Here is a 16,455-nt window from a genome sequence, read left to right as displayed (position 1 = left end):
TTACAGAACTCTAAACCCTTAAAACTTTAATATCCTTTACCACTTATCATAACTTCAAAAATTTTCATTTCTTTGCTGTTTTCCCCAGCCAAACCAGTCTGTTTACCATCCCCTAATAACTACCTGAGGGAAGATAGAAAATAGATTTCTTTTTAAATATACAATGCCAATTCTCAAGGTTAGATAATTTAGGTATAGAAAGAACATATATTCCACACAAGGACACAACATAGTCCACATAACTTATCCAATACACCCTAAAAACTTTTGCACCCCAATCCATAAATGTTCCTAAAAAAACTTCTAATCACGTCTTTACTCTGAATCATTTCTATTAATTTACCATTTTAAATTGCATTTGTTTTATACATTATTTCACATTTAAAAAGTCCTAAAGAATCTTTCATTGCTATTCATTCTTCAACTCTGCAATGGTAATTTAATGAACACTGCTACAGTTGACATTCAATATTATATTAGTTTCAGGTGTACCGTATAGTAGTTAGACATTTATATAACTTATGAAATGATCCCTTCAATAAGTTTAATACCCACCAGACACCATACAGTTTTTACAATATTATTGACTATATTCCCTATGCTGTACTTTACATCCCCATGGCTATTCTGTAACTACCAATTTATACTTTTTAATCCCTTCACCTTTTTCACCAGCCCTCCAAGGGAGATTAGGCAATATCGCATTTGGGGGTAATGCTCCTAGCATCTAGTGGGTAGAGGCCAGAAGTTCTGCTAAACACCATATAATGCACAGAACAGCTCTCCACACAACTGTCCAGCTCCAAATATCAATAGGGCTGAGGTTGTGAAACCTGATCTCTAATTTATCTACCCACAGAGGGCTGCTAAGGGGATCAAGAGCCCAGGCTCAATGTTAGCTATAAACTATGTATCATTCCATTTACAGCAATTAAAATGTAAATGTTTAATACACACAAACACACACACAACCGTCAGTCAATGTCTGAGACTTCCCTATTTTTCAACTCTACCATTTCAGTTAGAAAACCTAAGACTGCACTGGAGAAAAATCTGTCCTTGATCAAAATCATTTCTAAGATACCTTAATCTACTCTCTAAGAGTAAACATGATCTAGTTAAAGCACATACATCCAGTTCTAGCACTGCCAAAGAATGTCCTGAATCTAAAAGAACCTCTAGATTGTTATCCCCCCAATAACCTGTCATTATCCAAATATCTTAATAGTTCTCTTTTGACATGACACCTGCTACAAATGACTTGTAACCCTAGGAGTACGAATATTTCCTTTTCTGATAAATAAAAGTTAATTACATTTAACTGTATCTATATTGTATCAAGAAGAAATCTGAAGGCTAGCAAAGAAGCTTGCCTTAAATTACTGAATTTTGAGACACAACAAAAAGCCTTGTCATCCAGTAAAAATGCTGAATAATAAATGACCTCAATTTCAACCTGTAACTTGTACTTTCACCCACTGTTTACTACCACAGTTCAACCAAAGACAATGTTACCTACGTAATTAACATAGTACTCAACTATTTGTTGATCAATTTTAAATAACTACTTTAACCAATTTTAGGGAAATCAGATGTAATTATTCAGCTATATTAAGATTAACAGCTGATACAAAATTATATCTAAATTTCTACTGCATTGAATAGGAAACTCATCGGAATTTAATATAAAGAAAATCAACTGGTTATTAAAATTGAGCCTTTCATTCTTAAGGTTGTTTGTAAGAGTGGTTATAATAAACTGGGTTGTACACAGCTGCAGTAAATGTACTATGTATACAACAAAGCTATCCATGCAGCACAAAAATACCCCCCAAAACCCTTCCAGATGTCAACAAAGAGCACTGTCATCCACTTAGTTTGACAAAAGTCATATAATCTGGTTTCATTTCCACCCCACACCCCCAATTTACTACCATACTAAATAAAAGCCTGGGGAGCTGCTGCTACAGCAGTTTACTTGATTGTGGACAGAGGCCAAAATTCTGGTGCAGGATTTAAGCGTATAATTCTGGCACCCTACCACTAAAACAGTGGTGACTAAGTAAAATACTGTTTCTGTGGTGGAATGCAAAATTTACACACCCACTTCTAAATATACATAAAACAAGAGTAATATGAAATATGCGTCATTTTTATATACATGAGCTGACTGTATATGTAATTTACCCAACTCACCTATTACCTCGTGTATGGACTATGCTTCCTGAGACAGGTTTTTGGTTTTGTTTTTTAAATATAACCTCCATTTTGTGCTTTTTGAAGATAAATATTAAACAACATTCTCATGCGACTCTAGCATTTAACACCATTTTAATATTTTTTTGACTCAAGCAATTATCAAAATATGACACTGTAGTTTACATTTAAAAATATTTGAGTTTATACGATCTGACAAAATAAATGTTACTTAATTTTTCTGGCAAATAAACTATTCCAACACTAGCTTACCATCTTAAGGGACAAAGGAGAGATTTAAGAAAACCAAGGTACAGTAACATTTAGTTTAGAGCTAAATTGAAGTCACAGATATTTTTAGCTAAAATGTGTTTCTCTAGCCAAAAAGAACATCTCTGTTTTCCTCCAAATAATTTCAAAGAAAAAAGTTGTTTCCAAATCTCCTTGCTCTTTATTAGATTTCCAACAGCCTTGCGTCTCATAACTAGCTGTAAGAAATACATGAAAATGAGTTTTCCTGAGATAATTTCTCTTCATTCTGGTAGAGGATCATTATGACCCTACTACTCTGACCCCAGTATACTTTGAGTCAATATTTTAATCAAATGTATGCAGACATAAATAGATTTTTATTAAGAAAGCATTTCTGGAAATTTCATTAAGCCAAGTTAATTCCTTAACCAACTTTCTAAACAATGCAGTAAAGTTTTCCTAAATGTTTTCCATTTCATGTTATCTTCATAGCATTTTCATATATTTCATATATTTTTCTTAGTTAAGTTATACACAAAGATTTAATTCATCAACCTACTTAATTCATCAATTCTACTCAGCTACTGTGAGATTTTTTTTGTAGTCACTATTTCTCTGAATATAACTTTCCTGAGTCTTATTTGGTCTATAATACTGGTTCTCCCTAGTTCTTAAATCAAGAACGGATAGAGGCCGTGTGCAGTTTTACCTGTTCATACTGTGTTACTTTTTAGCTAAGTAACAACTGTCAGAAATGTAGCAAGATGGAGAAACATGAAGGGGTGGAGTAGTGGGGTAGCAGCTGGGGAGAAATAGGCAGCGGAAGAGTATAAAGGAAAACATTAGCCGGTCCAAACATCCAGCTAGGTTCCATCAATTCCCCTAAGTTGCTACATTAGACTCAACAGCTGCCTCAAGATGAAAAAATTCTCTACCATTCACGACTGAATTTATGGTATATTTCCTTTACAACCGGGCAGTGGGATAAGAGGAGGGGCTGATGAAGCACCTAACTGACTGAAGCTTTCTCCCAGAAGTCAACAAGGCAAATGCAAGCGCTTTGGAAAAAGTAGAGCTTTGGGGGAAAAGAGGGCAGCTGTTTTAAAATTGTACCGAGAGCACTGATGTCTATTCCTGGAACCCTTTCTTAGGAGAGTGGGCGCTTTCGTTTCTTGGAATAACTGAGTTATCCAAGCCCTGGACTACGTGGTTAGGCGATTTCAGAAAACGAGCAGTTGTCAAAACACAGAGGGATAGATGGAGAAAGTGGCGGTGGGAAAGGGACATGCTGCGGGTTAGCGCACGCAAACGACTTCTGCATTTTTGTTTCTTCGTCCCTTAACTTGGTACTTCCTATACTCGTGGTGGTCCTCTGCTCTTTGCATTCTGGTATATCAAAAATATTTCACAAGATTTTCAGAGGGGAACTAAGCACCAGGCAGCCCAGCGGAAACGTGGCAGCAAACAAAAAGGTCGAATAAATAGGTCTTATCCACCGACTCCCCAGAGCGAACATCCAGGCCGCCGTCCCCCCGGCGGGCAGTGCCCGGCCCGGGCTGCGCGACCTCGCCCATCCCTCGGCCCCGCCGCGGGTCCCGGCGCCCCCGCCGCCACAGCCCAGCGGCCGCGTGAGCGCCCGCCGAGGTGCCCGCACCCAGCGCCCGGGCCGCCCGGCTGCGCGTCTCACCTGCCGGGTCCGCGGGTCCGCGGGTCCGCGCCGCCGCCACCGCCGCCGCCGCCGCCGCCGCCGCGCCGGAGGGCGAGTGCCGCGGGCCGAGGTGCCGGGCTCCCGCCGTCCACAACTCGCCAGCGCTCCCTAAGGCGGCCCGCGGCGGCGCTCAGAGGCAGGAAGCCGCAGCGCTCAAACCGGTTTCAGCTGCTCCGGACCAAACCGCCAGGCCACCCCGCGGGGCGGGGCCTGAGGGACGGCGGAGCGGGGATGACGTCACGCCCGGCGCCCTCCCGGCCAATCGGCGGCGGCGCGGAGGGGGCGGGCCCTGCGTTGCTGGAAAGGCCCCGCGGCCGAGGCCGAGGGCGTCCCCGGGGACCCCGAGCTGCGCTCGACCCGCTGAGCTGCACCCGCGGCGGGTGGTCAGAGACACGCACCGTGGTCTCCTAAGCCCCCTTAGAACAACCGAGAGTGCAGGCTGGAGCTGCAATTCTGAATCGCATATTTTCCCGTTCGAAAGTGAGGGAAGTTAAACAGACTAGATGTTTTCTGGAAACTTTCTTTCTTTACAAAACAAGCACACCAGATCACAAGTTTAAAGTTAATAGCGAGAATTAAGAGAGTTAAGATGGTTGAGAGTTTATACCTTTGCTACACAAAGGATGGTGTACAGGTCAGGGGCATCGTTTGGGAGCTGTCGGAATTGGAGTCTCAGGACTGTCACAAACCTGCATAATCAAATTTGCGTTTAACAAGATCCCCAGGTTATTAGTATGCAAATTAAAGTCTGAAGGAACTTTTCTGAAAGCTAGAAAGACCCTCTCTGCAAAAGTCGTAGTCGTTTATTTCCTCTCTTTAAAAAAAAAAAAAAAAAAAAACTGTCCCTACCCCCCCCTTAAAAAAAAAGTCTTTTCTCTCCTTTGATGGTTCCAGAAAATCTAATCAGCATTTGCTAGATACCGAACTTAAACTTATTTTTCCAACATCAAGGTTAACTTTTGGTTAACCACTAACATTAAGTTATGTTATCAAGCGAGATACTGAAAAAAAGAACCGCTCTTGTAGGGAATGTCGAGCTCAATAAGAGCTAGCTTGAGTTGTAAATTGGTTGGATTGAGCCTACTGAGAAGGTGATTGGATGAGATGAACTCTAGGTTTAGACATAGCTTCCAGTTTTATAAATCGGATTGTTCATGGCCACATTTGATATCTAAGCTTGGATTAGATCCCAGGACATTTCTGACAATGTCATCCATTCAGTTAATAAATAATTATTAAGTGTCTACTTTGCGCTGGACACAGGATGCAATGAATTTTGATGGCACTCATTTTAATACCAAATTTCTTAAAGAATTAAAATTTCCTCTTATTTTGCACCATTATCTGCTAAAATCTGCTGTTGTACGTTTCCTAATAGCTTGGAATTGATTTCATTCCTCTGCAGTTAGTCATATTAAAGTGATGAATTTCTTTCATACGCATTTACTTCCTTTAAATGTTTGTTATAGGTCTTTATTTTCCTGTAATCACAGTTTAGTCAAGCAACTCCTTGCCTAATGTTCACAGGTCAAGTTGATGAACCTAATCCATACTCCTTCCTTAAACCTCATCGAAAAAGACAGAAGAGTTATACATATTTAAAGGATGCACCATCTTTGTTTTGGGCTGATTCTTCTCCCAGAAATAATCATCATGACTTGCATAAGAGATCATTTGTACGTATTTCTTGATCAATCCACGAAAATACTGTTAGTATTCTCTCCTGAGATATTCCACAATTGCTCTACTGTCAGAATCATGAGACTCAAAACACTATCAATTTTGTGTTTCACTTACCACACTAGTGGCCCTGCTCCTCAAAGGTACTATTCATGCCTTTTGTTTCCTCTGCATTAGTCCATGAACAAATTACACTATGAACTACTTATTGTGGCAAAATTGTTATAGTTTAGTTTTCGCTATTGATTTTTCTTTCACAGAAAGATCAATCCTATTTGGGAGAAACCAAGGAAATTACTGGTTTCCAAAGCTACTAGGTGCCTCAAATGTGAGCCTTTAAACTAATTACAAATTGGCTGCAGGTTTTCTGGTGTATTGCTTTTTAAGTTCTCAAATACCTCAGGATCAAAATGTCTGGAACAGAAAAAATTCAAATGGTAAGGTCAAAACATCTTTCTTGAACTGTTCCTTCATCAGCTCGATGAGAATTTAAACACCACAGATATTTCAGGAGAAATTTGAGAAGGCACTGAGCACCTAACACAGTACCCACTGCTCCCTAATGCTTATGTCCCTCCCAGGCCTCCTCTGAACTTCAGTTCCATTAAGGAACTATCCGTTTTATAATATATCATTCTTGTGCATGCATATAAAGGAACATAAAGTGAAATAAATTGTTTAGGTATTCCTCAAACTACTTCACATTTGTAGTTCAACCCTGAATAATATCGTAATGTTCTTGTTTTTCTAAACAATATTATTCAGTAACATTAGTGATGTAGCTCAAATATTATCCCCGGGATTTTCTCCAAGTCACCGATACCCATCGGGCAAGTTTGGATGCCATTACTCTTTTTGATCCTAAGTGAAGATCTACAGACAACAGCCAGGACATCGGCTCCATCTTTAAAGGGTCCTCAAATGGTTTGTACACTAAAACACCCAGGCTTTGTAGCCATTAGTCACGCTGCCAGGCAAAACAACCACATTCAAGAGAGCACAGGGAATGACAAATATGTTAGGACTGCTGCCTGGCCATCGGCGATTTCAGAGGTTAAAATTATAAAAGGAGGACTTTAGAACAGGTGAAATACGGTAATACCCACCTTAACTCACAGAACTGTGGCAATTAAACGAATTGCATAAATAGATAATCTACCATTATTGGCCCATTAGATTTCCTTATCCATGTTTGAAATCTATATAATTGAAAAGAAAGATCTTTAAAATTTGTTTTATTTAATAGAAGAGTAATCTAGAAAGTTTTGTCAGTTACTGTATAGAGTCTCCTTCTTTACAAAAGGGACAGTGGAATAACCATTTTTCATAACTGATTACGAAAATATTTCATTTAATGTTGACTACAGTAACTTTTCATCTCCAAAGAAGTCATTTGTTGATCACCAGCCCCATGCAAGTGTTAGTTCAAATTTTCATGTTTAGTTAGTGTAGCATTCTATAAAAACATCTTGAGTAGTGAGATACTGTTTATAAATTACTAGTATATTGGTGAAATCAGATATCATAAAGTAGTCTCCAAAGAAAAACTACCATGTGTAACATAACTGCAACTCTGGAAAGTGTCTGTCCTGTGGACTCTTGAGGAGTCAAGACCTTGTAAAACTATGAAACAAAAGCTATATCAGAAAACACCGAACTGAGTCATTGTGTTTTTAATCTGTTTCACTTATTATTTTTTGTCTTTTCTAATGCCTCACAGTCCTGGGCATTCTGCATTAATGTGAATTCCCCAAGGGAAGTCTCTTTCCTGCTCAAATTGTTCAATGGTTGACTGGCTACCATTTTATCATTTTAGTGAAAATATTGATGACTATCTGCAGAATGAACTCCTGTTTTCAGGGCATAGCTTTACTCTGCACAAAAGAACTATAACAACACTCCTACACATGCCAGGCTCACAAACCCGGCTGCACACGCCAGGCTGGCAGTGGGCCTAAGAGAGCTGGAACTGGAGTCAGGAAGGCAGAGGTTCTTGGCAAAGGTGGTGCATTTATTATGGGAATGATTTAGATGGGGAGGTTAGAGGCAATGATCCTGCTCTCTGCTCCACTGTTGACTTGCTGGCTTACCCCATACTTTTGTTATTTTACCTGTAAAACGAAAATGAGAGTGAGAACTAACACTTGGTTGCTTTTATCTGTTATATCTCTATTTTTCTCCCTTATAATCAGGCCTTAAGGGCAAGGACTATATATTATTAATCATCACATCCCAGTATATGCCTGGCACATAGGAGGTATAAACATGTTTATAGATACCACTGAAAGTTTCAGGGAAAATTATTAAGTAACTGTCAATTCTAGATGTCACTATTTAATAATAAACGATGCTGCATGTACGCATTGGAGAAGCGGGATTCAGTTGCTATGGGTTCCACTGCATGGCTTCTGGTTGCACCCACATCACCTTACCTTACAGGTGTACTGGCCTGAGTATCAGCAACAACATTTAGTCAGATGACTTATCCAATTCACAGCTGTGGACATATGGCCAACACAATGAGTTTTAAAAAAATTTAATTTCAGTGCATACCCTAACCCAACACAGAACCCACCACTCCCTATTACCCATCCATTGACCCAATCATACATTTCATATGTTCAGCCTGGCCACTGAGTTTGGATTCCAAGACAACAGAACAAATTCCTAATTATTTTAGTCCTAATGAGTTAAAGGGAAGCTTGTCTTCCTTTTATGAAAATAGATGGACATCGTGGCTATGTTCCTTACTGCTTGGAGGGAGGATGGGAATACCCAAACCATTTGGGATTCATCAGCATTACCATGAAATCAATTAATGTGCCCATAGGTAAAAATGCTAAGACATCAAAAATAAAAATAATCAAAATATTTTCCTACAGAAAAGGAAGAAAACCCAAAGATCTATGAAAGTGATAGTATTTAGAATTCTGATGCCATCTTTTATTTTCCAGATTTAACTAACTATTAGTTATTTGTTTGAAATCTGAATAAGTGGTCTGCCTTTATTTAATACAAATATTACATTTATGATTCATAGTTAGAGGACTAAGTTATTTAAAAGAAGTCATTTGTTGATCACCAGGGTGTAGTCAATAAAACCCCATCTGAAATGGAAAATAATCTCTCAAGTTATTTATTACCCAGTCAACTATAGCCATGATGTAACAAACATCCAAACCTGTAGAGAATTTTTATGAGTTTATTTGAACCAAACCGATGACATATGCCAGGGAGCAAGATCTCAAATATTCCAGAAAATAACAGTTTTTCTACTTTCTTAATGCATTTGAAATTAAAGAGGGAACATAAGGAAGGTTACATGGAGTTGGGAGAAAGTAAGGCAGGGATCAGATTATCAGATAGTTAACAAAATTATTTGCTATCTTGAGGGTGGTTATTTCAAAGGTGTGTTAACTTAGACGCACAGAAACAATGGACAGGGCTTGTTTAAGGCAAAGATAAACCTTTCATTAAAAAGTTATATATCTGGACAGGATTACCCACCATGACCTGCCCAGTTAGGAATTTATAACCAGATCACCTGATCATAAATTTCCATAGAATCCCTTTTTTTTTCCATCCATAAATATGAGCATTGATAAGTTCAACAATTTAGTTTGTTTTAGAAGTGTTTATTTTACTGGGTTTGGGGAGAGAGGTTGAAAGTAGACAGTTTATGATAGAAAAGTTCTATAGGAAAATGACATCACAGTCTGGTAAAGCTTGTCATTAAAATGTAATTATTTTCTTAGATCCTAGATCACAGTCCAGAGAAGACACTGTCAAGACATCAATTTATGATTCAGTCATAGAATTATGGCAAAAGCATGAACTCATTGTGTAAGACAAACAGCCAAAATTCCTTTTGTAGGAGGTCAAAACTCGTTTTGGAAATGTTAATGAATTCAGAGTCTTAAAAATCCTGTAATAGCCAGAGTCCTTTCTGTCTTCAAAATAGTGCTGATTCCACAGTACGCCAAAATCCGCCAAACCAGGAACCCCCTCAAGGATATCTCTCTTTTTTCACCCCTCTTTTGAAATACTGTTGGTGTATGTCGTCTGCGTTCTACATGCCAAGTTCACGTCATAAACTATATTATGTATCTACAGTTTCAGAAGTCTTGCTTTAAGTAATTCTCTACTTATACAACCAAAATGCAAGATGATGGTGGTGGCAAGGAGAAAGAGGAAAGGGGGAACAGGAGTGGTTAGGAGATTTACTCTCCATAGTCTGCCTCCCTGATTAGATTTCATCACCTCCCCTGAATCATCACTCAGCTTTCTAGTATCCCATTGGCTCTCCGTAATTATATAATTATTCTTTAGCTGGCTCTCACCTGCCTCTCAAGCTTTCTCTCTCACCCAAGCTGTCCCCCTTTCTTCCCAGCCATACTAAAGGATTTAGGGCTCCTCCATCTAGAACTTTGTCATTCAAAGTGTGGTCCTTGAACCAGCAGCATTGGCATCTCTTAGGAGCTTGTTAGACATGCTGAATCTCCAACCTCATCCCAGACCTGCTGAATCAGAAACTGCATTTTAACAGTATTTCTAAGGGATTCACATGAACACAAAGTTTGAGAAGATCTGCTCTAGAAGATCCTTCTCCCCTGGCCTCCCACCCACCATAGTAAAATTAGCTCCAAGAAGCAATCAGGTGATCTGCAACTCATCTTGGAAGCATTTCCTTACAAATATCCTCCTCCCTTCTCCATAGTTCTTCCTTTGTGGGTGTGACGACAATTTGTGTGGGTAAATTTACACAGACAAATGTTCACCATATCCGGATTGAACTCTTTAGAAGGTACTGGTTTCTGGTTTTCAATCTCCCCCACCCTCCCCAACTAGATTGCAAACTCCTGGTAGTCATGAAATTTATCTTATTTCTATTAGAAACACCAGCATCTAGAACAACGCTTGTAAAATGGATTTGATAAGTTCTGTTGCCTGAAGAAATAGCGAATTAACATCCAAAGTGCACCCTCTATTGTGACTAGACTCAGCCACCTGAAGGATTCTTAAATCTTTAGTAGGGCTTGAAGGGATTTCAGAATCACATATATTCAATCTCACTATTATTTAAATTTGGCACAGGACTGAGCATTAAACTATTCTTGGTGATGCAACCCCTCTGATCCTGTTTCCTGTGAGCCAAAATGAAGAGGTCTGTCCCCTTACTATGCCACTCTACTGCCACCTCAGGCTTGCCCTGTGTGTAGTCTTTGGTCATTCAGGTCTTCAGAAATTGTACTTCTAGAAATGCATATTTACAGAAATACTAACATAGGCACATAAGTATACCAAGAATATTCATGTCACATAGCTTGAAACTGAAAAATTAAAAATTCAAAACTGTGTAAACATACCTCAATGTGTTGCTTGGCAATGGTTCTACATAAACAATAGTTATTTACTTACACAAGAAATACACAGCCACTAAAAGAATGTGATTACTCCTAACGTACTCACTTGGAAAGATGTCTACAGTCTATTGTCAAGTAAAAAAGCAAATAGTAGAGTGTATAGTATGATCTCACTTTTTAAAAAAGTCTATATTGATATATGTATGTATTTATAGAGCTATATGTTAGTATAGCATTTTTCAAAAGGCTGAAGGAATGCACAAAAAGGTAGTGGGGATATGTGAAGTTCTTGCTTTTTGTATTTTTCTCAATTTTTCAAATATCCTATGTGAATGTGTTAATTTTTTAAATGCACCTGAGAACAATAGAACAGACTTTTCATATACAAGCAAACTAAACTACAAGCCTATCTTCAAAATGCTGAATTATTGTAACAAAGGAAACAAAAATAAGAGTATGCGGAAACTTCAAAACAAAAATATCACTTCTTGTTTCCACTGAAAATTTCACTCAAATCAAGCAGAGATCTGCTATCTCCTGAAGACAGCATATACTTGGCCTGTAACCTATTGTTGCCCTCACTGTTCTTCTCAATTCAATGCTCCAGGGAACACTTTCGAACAGACTGGGCTTGTAAGAAACACATTAGCTTTCTCTGTGTAACTGAATTTGTCCAATTCGGTTCTGCCCTCGTCTCTGTTGCAGCATTCGTGAGAAGTATAATTTACCACGAGAGCATCCCATAATGGTTTTTGAATGCCCTGGGCCTTGCCTGCATCTCTGTTCTTAGGACTCCCACTCCGGAGAGAACATTATAGCACACTCGAGTGACGATGACATTATTATTCCTGCTCTAACTTATTTTTAAAAGTAATTTGCATACATTGGTATGCAACCTAAGCTTTCATCATGATCCAAACAGAACTGCATTCAACAACTGCTCAAATGCTTCATCACTGAAAAGAGTATTTTGTATGCTTGGACTGCCCTTCATAAATCATATTAAGCAAGAACCAGAGTTCTGCACCAAGATCGTTAGCAGTCAGAAGTATTTAAATTTTTTTTTTTTTTTTTGCATATTGGTACTTTCTAGTGTTCTACAATGAATATTTATTGCATTTAAAATAGAGAATGACTACAAACCAGGCAATGGGCTAAGAATCTCACATGCATTATCCTGTTAGACCTTCCCGACCATCTTTGAGGTACTATTATAACCCACTTTGCAGAAAAGGAAATAAAGGCAATTCAGGTTAAATAACTCGCCTGGTTCAGCTCAGCTACCTGGATGTATACAAATCGCTCATTTTGTTAGACTCCTGATTCTACAGCCTATAAAATTTAGATAGTCTCTACCTCATCAAGTGGAAGGATTTAAAAAGAATTTCAACCGTCAAGGAGATCTTATGTGAAACACTTGGTATAAAGAAAACAATTTGTTTTAAGTTTTTTACAGATGTCAAGTACGACTATTAAAACAGATGCCCAAGCAATAGCATGCAGAAGCTAGCTTGAGTGTCAGTTATGCACATGTCCTTCCAACTTTAAATTCACTGTCCTCAGGTTGGTAACTTGAAATTAGTTTTGTGGGAGTTAAAAAATCCAAAAAACACTACAGACCAAGGCCTTTCTTCCTGGAGAGTTGGTTGTTGGGTATTTATCAGCATACCACAGCTCCCAGACTGAAAGATAATGGATTTACTTGGTCTGGCTCAAATTCAGGTTCTATTTATTTATGTAGGGAGAATGATTTATAACTTGGCTCTGCAAGTCACAAGGCCAGTTTTCCCAGCTGCATTGAGAAAGAATTCTAAGATTTTTCCCATTTCAGCTATTTCAATCTGATTAGGGAAACATAATACACCACACACCACATCTCTGGGTGCTGATGTGCGTTTTTCTTCTTTTTAAATTTCTACCCTGCCATTAAGAGCCCCGAGTAATAATTTTATGAATAGCCCATTTTGTTGGCATACTTGTACATTGGAGTAGCTAGTTCATTAACTAGACAGTGATTCTTCTCTTGTGGAACCATATCTTATAAGAATGCCTGGCATGGAGAAATTAAGATATTTTATCAAAATAAGGTAGTATAGGTTACCATTATTTTAGTGGTTGGTGTTCAATTATGGAAAGCTACCCTTTCCTCCATAATAAAATATCTAGACTCCCTCATTATGGCTAAAGAAATGGCAAACTTTCTGTTGGAGTTTACTCTGCTCTCCCAAAATTCAAGCTTCACCCCTATGAGGGACTGAAAGTGAGTCTTCCTTCCCCTCCATGTCTTCAAGCCTCTGGCCACACTCACTGGGCTTTTCCCAGTGGGTCCTAGTCTGCCTGCTTTCCTGTGTTAGACACGTAGGTTAGACAAACTGCCCTACACATAGTTGTTCAAGCTGAGAAGCAAAGCTAGGCTGGCCTCTGATTGGACCAGGGTTTGACGCTTCCTCAGCAGCTTCAGCCAGGATGCTATATTAGTTTCCTAAGAGTCTTGTAACAAAGTATCACAAACTTAGTGGCTTAAAACAACAGAAATTTATTCTCTCATAGTTATGAAGACCAGAAGTACAAAATCAAGGTGCCAGCAGAGCCATGCTCTCTTCGAAGGAACTAGGAGAGAATCCACTCCATACCTTTCTCTTAGCTTCTGGTGTTGCCAACAATCCCTGGCATTCCTTCACTTGTAGAATCATCACTCCAACCCCCGCTTCCATCTTCACATAGCATTCCCTCTGTGTGTCTATCTTCACACTGTCTTCCCTTTGTGCATGTCTCTGTCTGTGTTTCTTCTCTTCTTCTTAAAGACACCAGTCATATTGGATTAGTGACCTCATCTTAACTTGATTACATCTGCAAAGAACTTATTTACAAATATGATCATGTTTGCAGAGAGGTTAGAATTTGACCATATCCTTTTGTGGGAACCAGTTCATCCCATAACAGGCACTGAAAAGGAAGTTCTCAGTAAATGCTTATATATTTAGCGACAGAGGCTATAAATTATCAGGGCAAGTCCCAGATGAATCAACAGGGGAAGGCAATGGGAAGAGAGAGAAACAGGCAGAATAGACGAACAGAGGGAAGCAGAGGAAACAATCCCAAAAGATGGGAACTGTGGTTTATGCTGCATTCCTTCCATTAACTCACTCATTTCCTTCTTTCATTTTTGTTTACCTGACATACTTTCTCTTTCTATACTGTAAAACCATTAGAACTCTGACCAGAAGAGTGACGTCCCCCAAAGTCCACGTAGAATGAGTGATAATGACTGAAGACAGATTTACCAGCCACAAGAAAAGTGAGAAATACAAAGGGAATGTCATAAGTTCTCCACGGAGCCAAATTTATCCCATAAAAAGATATCTTACGATAAATGTCATTTATTTCTACTTTTTTAAAGGCTAAAATATCCATTAAAATTGAAATGATAGTTTTTAAATTTTGTTTTGTAATGTTCTATTTGGAATAATTGAAAGCTGGCAATCCTAGGTCTAGACACAGAATTATTAAAATTTTACTTTGCTGGGTCAAAATTTCTAAAATTTTGATAACCACTGACCTAAAGCATGCTGAAGCCCATGAGTCTCATACAAACATCATACCCACAAGTTTTGCTCATTCAATTCCTTTCTTTAATGAATTTCACACGTGCTTCTTTTCCCTCTAATGTCTCCATTTATATAAATGTTCATAAGCTGAGAATTCCTTCAGGCTTCCCTTGCAGTGGTGATTGGGGCTCACAACAGTTATCATGGCTTGGAAACTGTGCTTATCTCTAAGAGTGGATAAGAACTGGCTGGCTCTGTGCTAAGAGGCCCAGCCTCCCTGGATATAGCTAACTGATCCAAAGGTGAGAAGCAATGTCAGCTTGGAACAATTAGATTTCTCTCTCATATTATTTTAGTTTGCACTCCTCTAAAGCAAAACTCTGAGACAAGGATTTGTATGCAAATAGTTTATTTATGGGGTTATCTCAGAAAGGATCGGGAGGGAGTGAGAAAGGGGACAGAGAAGGGAGAAAAGTCAGTAAAAAATGTGCAACTCAGTGGTAAATGTTTAACAATTGGCTCTCCAGAAAAAATTCTGATTTTTAGCATTTGCCAGTTTTCATAGTATAAGTACTCCCACAATAGCCATTTTTTAGCTACCAATGTGATATTACTGAATGTGGAGTTGGGAAGAGATGCACAGTTGTGCACCATTATATAGTATCGCCACCATACAAACCTAACAGGTGTAAATAACCTCAAAAGCAATTAAGGACCGAATTTTGAGTATCGATTACCTTTGTTTTCAATATAACTTATTTTAATAATGACTCTGGGCTTGCAAAATTTCTGAAAATCTAACAATTGGCTCTTGAGAGCCAGTACCAGATAGCTTCAGCATGCCACACAAGAGAAAGTTACTGCTGTGGTCAGCTGGTACTCAGTCCTCTGGAGCCCACCAAGAGGCTGTGTAAAACACAAGGCTGTTCTGCTGAGGGGTGAGGAAGCTGAAGTATTTATCCACTGACTCTATCTCTAATTCTTTGAGGGCTGCGTCTGGGGGCATGAACTTTGCAAACTGCTGGCTTGCCCCACTTGAGGTGGTGGCCAGAGAACCCCACTGGGTAAAAAGAAGGTGCAGGAAGCCATAAAGTTATCAGGGAATTGTGCATAGGTAATCTCCAGAGCAGGCTGAGGGCTATGGGTAGGGCACCAACAGAATCTACTTCGCTTGGAACCGGGAATTTTGAACTCAGAGACCAGCGCTGGACAGTACTTACTCTGTGTCGTGTTAATAGTGAGCTCAAACAGGAAGGGTTGTGTGCTCCTGCAGCTCTGGAGCTGCACCCTGGTTCTTGCTTCTGAAAGCTTTGTTTGCAGCTATTTCCAGTTCCTTGAGACTCCCACCTCACCCCATGTCAGTGCTTCTCATTTCAATGTGCAGATGAATCACCTGGGTATTTTGTTAAAATGCAGATTGCCTTTTAGCAGTTCCAAGGTGAGGCTTGAGTTTCTGCTGTTCTAACAAGCTCCCAGGTGCTTGTTAGATGCTATTGGTCCAGGCACCACGCATTTGAGTAGCAAGGTTTCGGTATAGTCCTATTAGTATATTTCAATATATCCCCTTTCTTACAAGGTTAAGAGAGTAAATTTTCTTTATTTATATATTAATTTTAATTTTATTTTATTTTGGGGGGGAGGGGGAGTCAGGTTATTTTTTGTTATTTGTAGCCCAAAAAACATTAACTAATACCAGGCCTATCCTTTT

At 39.0% G+C, this 16,455-nt stretch overlaps 1 protein-coding gene across 1 annotated transcript in view; it reads right to left on the bottom strand.

Annotated features, from left to right (window-relative positions):
• The window catches only part of GPCPD1 (glycerophosphocholine phosphodiesterase 1), a 46,968-nt gene extending 42,764 nt beyond the window's left edge, over positions 1-4,204 (bottom strand). The window contains exon 1 of the mRNA XM_039863773.1: positions 4,136-4,204. The gene's annotated coding sequence lies outside the window, so the exon portion shown is untranslated. The remainder of the gene's footprint in view (positions 1-4,135) is intronic.
• Between the last annotated feature and the right edge of the window lie 12,251 nt (positions 4,205-16,455).

Source organism: Pteropus medius, unplaced genomic scaffold, assembly GCF_902729225.1.
Source record: "Pteropus medius unplaced genomic scaffold, Ma_sr-lr_union100, whole genome shotgun sequence".
In the NCBI taxonomy this organism is placed as follows: Eukaryota; Metazoa; Chordata; class Mammalia; order Chiroptera; family Pteropodidae; genus Pteropus; species Pteropus medius.
This window is presented reverse-complemented; position numbering and strand designations above follow the sequence as displayed.